Genomic DNA, 12,826 nt, shown 5'->3' on the forward strand with positions numbered 1-12,826 from the left:
TATGTCGAAGAAAAAGTAAAACTGTGAAAAAATAATTAGTTGTTAAATCAATAACGTCTTCTCTATTAAGAATGAACTACTCTATATGTTTTAGAAGTCATTGTAATTTTAATAATATTTTTTATTTTTATCATGTTATAACGCTTAACTAAAACTTGATTTTTTTAATAAATGCAATAATTATTATAAAATTGATACTTCTGAAAATCTGAACTACTGAAGGCAAACTTCAACAACTTTATACAAAAAACCAATAGAAATATGCAAAGAGTCGTTTGTCTAGATTGAAGCAGTATACTAATAACATTTCTGATATTAAGAAAAGCGGTTAGAAAATTTTCAAACAAACTGTCAAGATAGTGTAAGTAGCGAAAAAAAATTAAAAAATTGGAAAGTTTTTAATTGGTTACTTATAAATTATTCAGTACTATAATATATGATAGTATAACAATTAGTAGTTTAATTAAAATTTCAATTTAATATATGACTTTTTTTTAACATTTATATTGTATCATAAAAAAAATAATTATCAATATGGAAGACAAAAATGAATACTTAATTTACATTTTTTGCATCACGATAGCTTTTTGTGTTTATAATCATTTTGTAAAATGCCCGGACAAAACACTATAGTATAATTTTTTAGTATACAATTATCTACGTGACTCATTGGAATTGTATATTATACGCTACAATGTCCGATTAAACATATTGATTGTTTAACATATATTATATGAACCAGTATATACGAATATTTTCTTTTGAAAAACAGTATATTATATATTATACATATATTATTATATTATATATATAATCACAAAGGAAAAACTGGAGAACTCGCTCTAATTACTCTCTATATACATAGAATATGACGTGTCGAGTGTACCTATATAGGAACCATGCCATTAAGTAAAAACATTGAATAATATGTTAAATTTGAATTTTTATAAATATTTTGTTCTCTACTACTATTATACCTATTTATAATTCAGTTAAAAGATTTAAAAATATAAAGTATGTCTAAAATTTAATACATATATAATTATGCTATTGTTCATTGTGGTATAATTTCCTAACTAATGGTGGGAAAAAAATCATTAATCGGTTGTTATTCTAAATAGGTACTACCTATACTAGGTCTATTTTAGGTTCTATGTCACATTGTATAATCGAGCATTAAAAATGCGAAACGCGGACGTCTTGTATACGGTTGGGTAAAAACTAATATCTCAGTATATGACCACTTTATACAATGGGATAAAAATATACATTTCAGAATGTGGATATTGTAGAAATATATTATACATATAGATTATAGGTACATAATATAAATAAGTCTAAAATTGTGAAAAAATTATATTAAAAATATTTAATACAATTTCAACTAATAATATTAAATTGAGACCGTTTGCTGCTATTTATGTGTTCTAACTGTACTTAATAAATTAAACACAATTTTTTTTGTATGTGAAAAGAAATTCCTTTTTTTGCCGATGCTTAAAAATGTATTTTCTTGAAAAGTATTTAAGGTGTTTAAAATTATATATTTTTTATAATTATTGGAAGTCATTAAAAAACAAAAAAATTTAAAAAACGATTTATTTTACAATATTTTTAAGTTATTACCTTTTTAAATGACAGTATACATTTTTGATTTCATATTCCGAGGCCGAAATGCCGAATAGTATTTTGAGAATTATCGTAATAATACATACAACTTAATTTAAATATTGAACGAGTAATTATAAGTTATAATAACTATAATAATAGAGATAAAATTTCAATGTTATATTTATTATAATAATATTAATATATAGGTACCTATGTATGTTTTTTATTTATACGTTATCAAAACATATATATTTATTGCAAAAACATATGAGCAAAACTACTAAATAATATGCCAAAATATGTTACCTATTCATTTTATTTATTTAATACATGTATATTCTTTATGAATTAAAAGTAATTCTCCATTTAAGTATTTACGGTTAATTAATTTTTTTAATAGATCAAGACACTAACATCTTTTTAAATGTCAAACTCATTTACCTGCTTAAGTTATTGTTGACAGATTTGGAATTAATACATTTAGGTGAAATTTTAATTTTCGAAATATGCATAAATTGTATATTCATTATTTTTATTCTCATTGAAATCTAGGAAATTAGAATAGTACTTTCAAGTATACTCAATACTCCATTGGCCAATTTAGCTTTTACAATAAGTACCTACATAATACTAAATACTAAATTATATTTTCGTTCATTTTAACATATATATATATATATGGGATAGATATAACTTATTTTCTTGACCACAACCGATTTTGAGTACCTACTACCTACTTAACACTATTTACTGTAATCTGTTACTAATGTGAATAATATTAGTTGTTACTATACTTACTGAATACCTAATACTATCATTACTGTCGAAGATCTAAACACTAATTTAAAATCTACTCGTAGCCAAGAATTCATATTGTTTATGGTTTATACCCAAAAACATATCTATAATTCCTCCATTTTCTTTACAGAGGAAAAATACAAATTACTAATACCGTTTTTTTTTTTATAAAATAAAATATATTTGAAGTCTATAATATTTATTTAAAAAAATTAATCCGATATGATTTCAAAATTAATTATAAATGATTAATATCTATATATCATGGAAAACAATTTGAATTATTAAGTTTGGGTTAATTAAAAAAAAATAATAACATCCGTTGTATAACTTAATTAAAAATAACTACATTTTTTTACACGTCGTTAATGAGTAATGACTAGTCTTGCTAAAAGGCTCTTTATCCGTATTTAGTTACATATTTGGCCAACAATTTATAAGGTGTGTATGTTTTTCATTATCACATTGAATGATAATATTATATTGGTTAAATATAATAAATTTATATTAATAATTCATTATCATTCATTTAAATTATATACATGTAATTTAATAAATAATTATGACGTGATTGGATTAATAATTGGTTTCTCAAAATTCTGTTTTAAATTATAATTAGGTAGGTACATTTAAGAAAAAAATCTAAAGCGCATCATACATACAATAATATAATCAAATTAAGAATAGGTACTTAATACGTCACATGACTTAATACAACAATAGGTGTATATAGAGTTTATTCATATAATATGCAAAAGAGAATTAAAACCAGTCTCATTCGCCTTGACTTTATTCAGTATACATTTATTTACACCCGTTGGCAAAGTCGGTTCAACGACTTGAAAACCATTATTTATAGGCTAGTAGTGGTTTTTAATGCGTCAATACGTTTTGTATGACGTAAATAAAAAATAAATTTTTACCACGATTTAAGATACCCGACAAATACATATCTGTCAACCCCAAATGGTGTTGACCTTCGTTATTAGTATGACGTATGAACTACATATTATCATATATTGAATAATATATATATTATAATATTATATACATATTATAAAACTCATATAAGTATTTAATTAACAAAACGTGTAGGTACTTTAGATAGTCAAAAGTTAAATTCTAAATAGGTACACTTTTAAAAATAATCGGAAAAAAAACAGAAATATTTACGAAATATACCTATATTATTTTTCAAAAACGAATAGCTGCAGTAGATACTTAAAATTTTCATCGAATACGTAACTACAATAGTCTAAACATAATTTCAAAATTGTATATATCCGTTATTATGATATATTATTGGTTACGCATACATGCAGTAGAGTATACATGTATACACGCAAATACAGGGAGAGAGAGGAAAAGGGTTTGGAGTATGACGGGTATAATAATACTCATACTTAAGTTATGAATTTTATAGACTAGAAATACGTAAAACGCAATAATGTGTGTGAAAAAGTTGATGATCCGTCGGAATGTAAAAGAAAGATACCATGACGACCCTCGGTAGGTACTATGCTCAGTATACGCCTACAGCACGCGTTAAACGATGTAATAAATAATTACAGTATTTATACGTAATATGATATTATAATAGGCTATAGGTGTGTGTGTGTGAAGAAATGCTCGTATTATCAAGTACAATTATAAATTTAATATTATAGTACTTTCTTATCTTAAAATATTAATTAATATTCTACATGCGGTTAGATTATGAATCCTAAGATATTTATGTTTTTCGTTATATACATAATAACTAATAATGTCATGATATTTGAGTTAATGTAATACTATTTTGCATATTTGTGGGTAGAATAAAAATACAAATAAATAAAAGAAAGAACCGAAGAGGCCTACATTGGGTGTCACTCGTAGACAGTCGTAGTAGAATAAAAGTAAAGTACGGGTATAATGTTTGTTAGGGATAAAAAAAATACGTAAAAAAGTGAACTAAAAATAAAAACAAGATCAATGATTTGTCCGAACGTGGAAGATAGCACGACCACTGTTACTATGAATGCTGAACACTATAATACTGTAATTGTAATAAATTAATATATTATAATTATAACCGTTCTGCTGTACAATGTACCTGATAATATTGAGTAACTCACTATATGTGGTGTCGAATTTTAATTAAACGTTGGATCATTTGATGACCGTTTGATCGTGGATTCATTTCGAGACGGATGTCACCCGTGGCCTCTCGGTTTTGTCTGGTTTCGCGAGCCGTTCTTACCGATAATTATTATTTTTTCGTTCGACGACGATACAATATCGTTCTCGGTCGAATGTGCTCCGCCGCCATAGTTATCTGTACGCTTGTACCAACCACTACCTAGATTGGAGTGACCGTTGAAAGCTGCCCCGTTGTCGTACTTTCCGAAAGTACCGCAAGTACGCGCCCATTTCGCTCGACGTACAGCATATACCGCGGTAACCTACGTTCTTCGTATTTTTGGACCATTCCCCCCTCACAACAACAACTGTGCTCCAGTCATCAACCTCAGTTCGTTCCCGCCCACGTTTAAGTCACCAGCTCAAGTCTCCGCTCAAAGGTTAGATCATTATAAGGCATTCTGGCATTCATTATGACGTATAACTATGTATTTTCGTTGTCGTCGATCGTTGCCGCCCTATAATTGTACTATGATAATATGTAACTTATTATTTCATTATCGTTCATCGATAATTTTTGTACCCCTGATTAGCGTTAGCAACAACTGCGGCGACACCCGTCCCACGCTATCTAGATACTGTTGTGGCAGTCCTGACGCGTTATTGTCGCCTTTTTCCCACATCGTTTTCCGTCATGATTAAAGATAAATACGCCTAAGTATATAATATCTTTAATCATGGTCACCGCCAACAGTACCTACGACGTACATCGCAGTTTTTACGAGTCTCTCTCTGCGTTTGGCAGTCGTCGTTCACGTTTTTTGTTAGTAAGTTCTAATACATATTATATATATTATTTACTATTTGCTTTGTAAAAAACTCCTCATCTTGTTAGTTTTATTTCTTATTCTATTGTACCCAGTTAACCACCTTTTGTGCATTCGCCGTCAAATCGTTATTTTTATTATATTTTAACACTACATACCAGATAATTTATGATAAATACTATATAGTTGTGAATTAATATTACTAGTAATATAACCAAATATAAGGGCTATTATATGGTATTATCATATTATTCTAAATTATTATCATGTCTACTATCAATATTTCGTATCACAATTATTTATTATTTTGTTTACTATCGGCGGTGTCTCGATACCTTTACTATTTTAATATTCCGTTGTGATATGTATCTATATTCCATATTCTCCATACGCTACATTCTTCATTACAGTCCACTTTCATAACATATCTCCTAACTGGAAGCCCCTAGTTAGCGGACAATACCTGGCGACATCAGTCAATGACACCATCGACCTGCTAAAGCTCGTCACACCGGGTTATCCTCACACAATGCTAATGAGATGTTATAAGTTATAAGCCGCGAGGGGGTGCAAGGGGGTGCACTTGCATCCTCTTGGAATTTCAAAAAAATAAAAAATAATAAAATAGTATTATATAATATAATATTTATAATATCAAATAATAATAATATATATTAGAATTAGAAATCACTGTATACTATGCACAAATGCACCCCTCTGATAAAATTCCTGGCGGCGCCTATGATAGCAATAGTAATATGTACAGACTAGCAGATACAATCAGTTATCCTGTGTAGTATTCAATATGTTTTTAACCAAAAACTCGAAGGGCTCTAGCTCATATAATTACATAATAAATAAGTGAGTCCATAACGAAGTTTTTGTATTTGTTTATTAGGTCTCCTAGTCAAAGCGTGTTCACTCCAATCGTCATAATTAGAGTTGAGGACTTCTAGTTCTTTCAATTTTTTTTTAGAAAGATCGTGAAAAAATTTTAGTGATCAACAAATGTGTTTCATAACACCAGATCAAATTCAAAATTGTATTTTGCATGTTTTTGCATATTTTGGGATAATTGCATATAAATGCATATTTAGGTATATTAGAAAAATTAAGAATTATTTGGCAATTTTCGAAATAAGTTCTTAAATTAGTTTAGACAAAGAAGAACACAATGGTAAATTTTTCATTTAAAAATAATATTTTCATTATCGATTGGCAATTTATCATCTAACCGATAAACCGATAAAAGTAAAATGCGTATTTTAACTTCAGTTGTCCGTTATATTTTGACGCGTAATTGGTTTATTATTGCGCGCACTGCATGAAATATTTCCGTCGCGTAATAATGTCGTCTATTTCTAACTTTTTTAGTAATATTTTATTTTCATTTTCAAATATGACAAAGGTAAAACATCATTGGCTTTTCGTTTAAAAAGTTATGTGTCGGAATTTATTGATTCTTCCTATAAATATTATAATTAAACAAAATAATAAAATAAAATAGTTTTTTTTTAGAACATTTTTTAAGCACGCATATTTCTTTATTTTTAGGTGCATAATTGCACGCATATTTATAGATTTTTAAACACTAGAAATCCTAACCCTAGTCATAATAATTTACTATTTTGATCTTTATAATTTTCTAAGTTGTGTAATATTCATAGAGATTTGGCAACAAGAAATGTCATGTTAAGCGATCCTTTAATGAAAACTATGGATATTGGAATAGATAGGGAAGTATACAAAACCAAGAATATTACACGAAAAATATCAATGGACAATTCACATTTGAATGAATGACACCAGAAGCTCTATTTAACAGAATGTGAATGTACACAAACCTGCACGACACGTAAGTAAAAATTAAGTTTGGAAAAATAATAATCATAGATTAATCATTTTCTTATAATTATAACGCAACTATATGAAGCAATAATAATTGTTATCTAATTAGGTAGTAATTAATTACACCATGTTCGTCACATATGTATTTATTACGTTCCGTTTAATTTATTTTTGAAATCTTGTTTTCGTTTGGTGTTCAAATATAAAAAAATTACTGCGTAAAAATATCGCTATCGCCAACCTTATTTATTCACATAACTTGTGAATCCACATGTGTGCCTGACTGCGCCTGAGCATCTCTATGCAACATTTAACTGTAAATATACACGCTATAAAATAACAAGAACCAATTTACTCAACTTGTCGCACTATCGCCATCACGATTAACAGTCAATGATTTTAACCACGAGAAAATCATGCCACGGTCTCCCATCAAATCACCGAATGGAAAAAATGAAAAAGAGAAAAAGTAGGTAACTGGCTCTGCTGTAGAAAACTATCGAGTGAATTTCGTCAATGAAGTGCAAGTCACTGTAATATAATTAGAGCTAGATTATTTGAATAATTTAATTCAAAATTATAGACCATTGTATAAAAAAAACAATTCTGATTTGTTAGCCTATACTTAATGATATATTTATATTGTTATTAAAATAATTTTTTTACTATTACGAAGACGGTTGGTCAAAATAATTTTTTGCCGAAAACATTGCATTTGAAAATGTTATTGTGTGTATATAATATAATGATATACGTTATAAGAACCCAACACAGAGCCACAAATAATATTATATTTTTTAAATTGCAACAAAATGACTAATAATTTAATCCGGGGATTTTGGGGTTTGAAATTGACTAGCACACGTTTTCGTACATTTTTGTAGGTAACACAAAATTTTTTTTGTTTAATCCGAATTAACACGATTCCGCATAAAAATTGTTGCAACGTTGCCGCAGTTATAAAATAAATAAATAAAAAAAGTAAATAAAATAAATAATTAAAATATTACAATTTTTTCCCTTGATATCGATGACCAACTTGTACTAAAAATTGAATGATACCAATTTTATTTGTTTCATGCTCATATTGTACGTACCTATATATGCATTTATGGTGAATTACCTTCATACGTTATTTTTCTTTCACGTTCAACATTTTCTGATCATTAATACAAAGTAATCGATCTGATTTTAGTTTCGGTTTCCTACTTTAATAACTCAATAAATATGTCAATATGTGGTTTTTATAATATGACATTTTTATTTTTAAAATACAACCGGCAACGTCGCAAACTAGTTTTGTGCGGAATCGTGTGATGCAGAATCGTGAATCGGCGTTGAGAATTAACGGGAAACCGAAAATGATAAGTAGAAAATAAATATTATCAACGTAAGTATTTTCACTATAATTCTGTCTTGGAGAGGTGGTCCTAAAGCACTATTCTCTTCTGTAACATTTATTCGCATTTTGTCTTATGAGATAAATACATGTAAAAATGTAATAATATAATATAATATAATATAAATCACTAATATACAGATTAATAAAAAAAAATATTCAGTATGTACCTATCCACTTACAACAATATGAAATTAATTCATGCTGTCATTATGTTACTAATTATACTTAAATAATTGTCAATTAAAATTATTATGATTATGCCTTGAACAGGTACATCATTTTTAAATCTCATATTTACTATTTATAGGTACTCTAATCATATTCCCACCTGATAACTCATTTATATTTACTATGCGGAATTGTTAGTAATTATTGGTTCATCTTATAGTACTATAATCTTTTACCGGCCTCCTGATCCGCTCATGTAAAGTATTTGTTCTTATTCGCCTTTCTGAACATTTCATAATAGATAAGAAAAACATACTACGGCGTCAAAAAGTAATTTTTGCCAGCCGATAACGATGGTGGATCACATAATAATATACAATTAATGAGATTTTTTTATCTGACTCGTTATAAAGAATAGTTAAAAATCCGTAATGTATTCGTTATCCAAGTCGACATTGGAATTGATATTCGAACAACTCAATTGCAACATTTAGTGATCAAAATACGGAGTGATAAACATCGTCTATAGCACTTCTGCAAGCATTAAAATACTGTTTAATGTTATGTTATTGATACAAAATTGCAGGTTATATTTGATATTTTTGGAAGATCAAAAATGAAAATTTTCAGTATTTTTTAAAATATTTCTGGGGGAAAAATAAGGTTTTACGCAAAACTTATTTTTAACAAAATCGATTTTAGGTACTTATATATATATGTTATAAATTATAATATTACTTATTAGTTATTTACAATAAATGTTTTTATTAGCATTTTCTATACTTGGTATAATTTTTAAAATATTTTGACTCTTGTTTTTCTGTGTGAATCTTATATTAAATTCCTCATACCTGTATAGACGTATTACTTAACGTCCCTTGATTGGCAGCATTATTGGCCCGTCGTCATTGTTTTGCAAATGTCTTTTGAACTAATCGAATTTAATGCGTAATCTTACGCATTAGAAATAAAAGTATCTAAAGAGTTATTTTTGTGACTAAAAAAATGTTAAACTGCTATTTCAACTGGATATTAACCAAATGATAATTAATTATTACAATTTATAGTATTTTTCTAATTGATACATTTAGTAAGATATTTTATTATTAATTTATTTTAATACTTAATATATGAACTAATGGATTTTTAAATTTATATTTTAACTTAAAATTATAAAAAAAACTTTGACTTCTATAAATAACTAAGTAAGAAATGTTCATAAAGTAACTTATATTCTAGCTTTATTAGTTTGTATTATTTTAAAGTAACTATAAACTTTAACTATAGTTGAATAAATGATACTTAGCCAGCTTTGCCTGTTATATAATACACTATATAAGTAATAGGTATGATAGTCGTAGTAGATTCCTATGTTTTGTTTTGATTTCGATAAATAGTTGTCCGTGCTAGTATATTAGCACAAAATAAATAGTATTTTATCTATGCCTAATTAATTGTATACGTCTTTTCAATCTGGTCTATTCTGAAGTGTGTGGAACAACGTAGATCAATGAACCAATGGAAACGACGATGACAAATATTATTTACTAAAAATATAGTTTTGATGAACAATAGATTCAACATTTATATGGTAAATTAGATAAGAAACAAAAGTAAACTAATCCCGTGTTAAATACAATAATGGAAAGGAAAACAAGCAATTTATGATTATTTAAAATAATTCAATGTCCAAATAATATATATATAATAGATGACTTGCAAAAACTGTCTCAGTAGCCACGTATTAGATTCACTTCCCTAGAATGTATTGATCAAAGTTCGATGAGGCGCGTTAGGCGTCAGCCGGCATCCGATCTAAGGGACTGAAAAGAATCTGCGAACTCAACAATTTTTGCAAATAGTGGTCACATATCCCAGGGTGTTTCTATAGATATTCATTCTTGTAAAAACATGGTGATTATTAAAAATAGATATAACGAATAAAGACCAATAATTCATTACATGTATTTTCATCCCGTGGTTAATTACTATAATCATTTATATCGCATTGGAACACAGCACGTGTCAGATAATATAATGAAAATAATAGTTTGATTAACAAACTTTGTTAATCACTGATAATAAAGTTTTACATATCTAGAGACGTATAATATATATTATATACACTAGGTATATAATATACTATATTTAAATACCAGATTTGTGTTATTCGAATGATAGATTTAAATTGAAATAATTAATATACCTACATTTTATGTACCTACTTCCTTATTTTCATACATTTAGTGTATTTGTGTGTTAAGCAAATATAAAGAATAATAATTGTTATTACTTCATATAAAACTATAAATATTATAAAGAATTAAGTATAAAAATGTAAATATTATGCATTATAGTGACAAAGTACGTCATATAAGTATAAATATTTGTACACGTATGTCGTATATACGTCTTTGTTATACACCTACGTCCTACACTCAAATATATTATAATATTGAGGTAATAATTATCAATTTGAATGCATCTCAAAAAGTAGAATAACTTATACTTTTTAGATTTTAAATTCTGAACGAAGTGATGAATGTATTGATTTTATGTGTGTGTGTGTGTGTGTGTGTATGTTTTCGTGTCTGTGTACTGTATAACTTATCTAAATAATGCTTTAATTTCAAACTTTGGGGGTGGTTTCCGATGGCAAAGCGAATATCCTTGGTGCATTATAGGAGTAAAAACATTTTTCAGTAGTTTTCAAAAAAATCAGGAAACACAAAAAAAAGAAATTTTTAAGTAAAACCAGTATTCGACAAAATCAATTTTTTTATATAGTAAATAGTTGTCATTCAAAAACTTATCACTGTAAATACTTTAAATTTTCAAAAAATGTTTATACTAGCGTTATCTATACACGGTTAAATTTTCAAAATATTCTGGCTTTTTTTGAGCTATTTCTAGACAATTTGGGGTATTTTTGAGTATTTTTTTTTTTTTGAAGTGTCGATAAATTAGTATATAAATCTTAACCATATATGTTGACTCTTATATAATATAAAGTTTATATTATGTATTAGATATTATTCAATTTTATATTTGTATAGAATAGCTTAGATATAAATTACGAAATATAATACAATATTAAAAATTATATCTAATCATAATAATTAATAAGACGTATTTTATTATCTGTCACTAATGACAATCATATATGTAAATATAAGAATAAAAGTAATTGTAAACAGAAAAAAATTCTCTCATGAGCCCCTCGGTGAGATATAGAGGTTGACAACAAAACCATAACCCTCCCAGAGTTTTAAAGAAGTTACATTGATGTAATTTTTATTGAAAACGTTCTAGTAGTTTTTGAGTCTATACTCTATAGTGGACAAAAAAATATATTTATTTATTAAAATATATTTATATATTTTTTTGGTAAATATATTACATAATATAAAATATACAAATATATATTTAAATTATACACACATTTCTGATCAAATTAGTTAAAAACACGAAAAACTGGAAATTAATTACAATACCTTCCTTAAGTATGAACCGAATGTATTACCCTTAAATTTTATAGAAACGATATTATTTTTAATAAACACATTTTGATTGATAATGAATTTTGTTCAGTAATTTTACAAAAAAAAATTGAAAAATGATAATAGTTAAGTACTTAAAACAGTTTTTAAAAGAATCAATTTTTACTTATTGTTATGGTTTAAAAATAAATAATTGATAAGACTTGAAATTTTTATCAAATACTTTTAAAAGTAACTTACAGTTGATTTAATTATATATACATCACGGAACAGTTGTCAAGCAATTTTTTGAATAATTGAAAAGACTAACTCGTAAAATTTGAGCCTAAGAAAATGAATTATCGAAATAAATTGTACCACCCAATGAGAGAAATATGACAGTTTTTGAGTAAGTCTTGTACTTATATCAAAAATACAGGTTATATGTAAGCAGAGTGAATATGTTTTTAATATTTACGTGGTTATAATGCACCTAAACCTATATATTATGTTAAGCAATTCGGGCGCTACCCAAACTCTTGTCATTTCTGATACTCAGTACGATAGATTTC

At 26.8% G+C, this 12,826-nt stretch overlaps 1 protein-coding gene across 1 annotated transcript in view; it reads left to right on the forward strand.

Moving 5' to 3' along the window:
* The first annotated feature begins 5,213 nt into the window (after nucleotides 1-5,213).
* The window catches only part of LOC114129699 (vanin-like protein 1), a 47,104-nt gene continuing 39,491 nt past the window's right edge, over nucleotides 5,214-12,826 (forward strand). The window contains exons 1-2 of the mRNA XM_027994500.2: nucleotides 5,214-5,357; nucleotides 7,025-7,212. The gene's annotated coding sequence lies outside the window, so the exon portion shown is untranslated. The remainder of the gene's footprint in view (nucleotides 5,358-7,024; nucleotides 7,213-12,826) is intronic.

This window comes from Aphis gossypii, chromosome X (assembly GCF_020184175.1).
Source record: "Aphis gossypii isolate Hap1 chromosome X, ASM2018417v2, whole genome shotgun sequence".
Taxonomy (NCBI): Eukaryota; Metazoa; Arthropoda; class Insecta; order Hemiptera; family Aphididae; genus Aphis; species Aphis gossypii.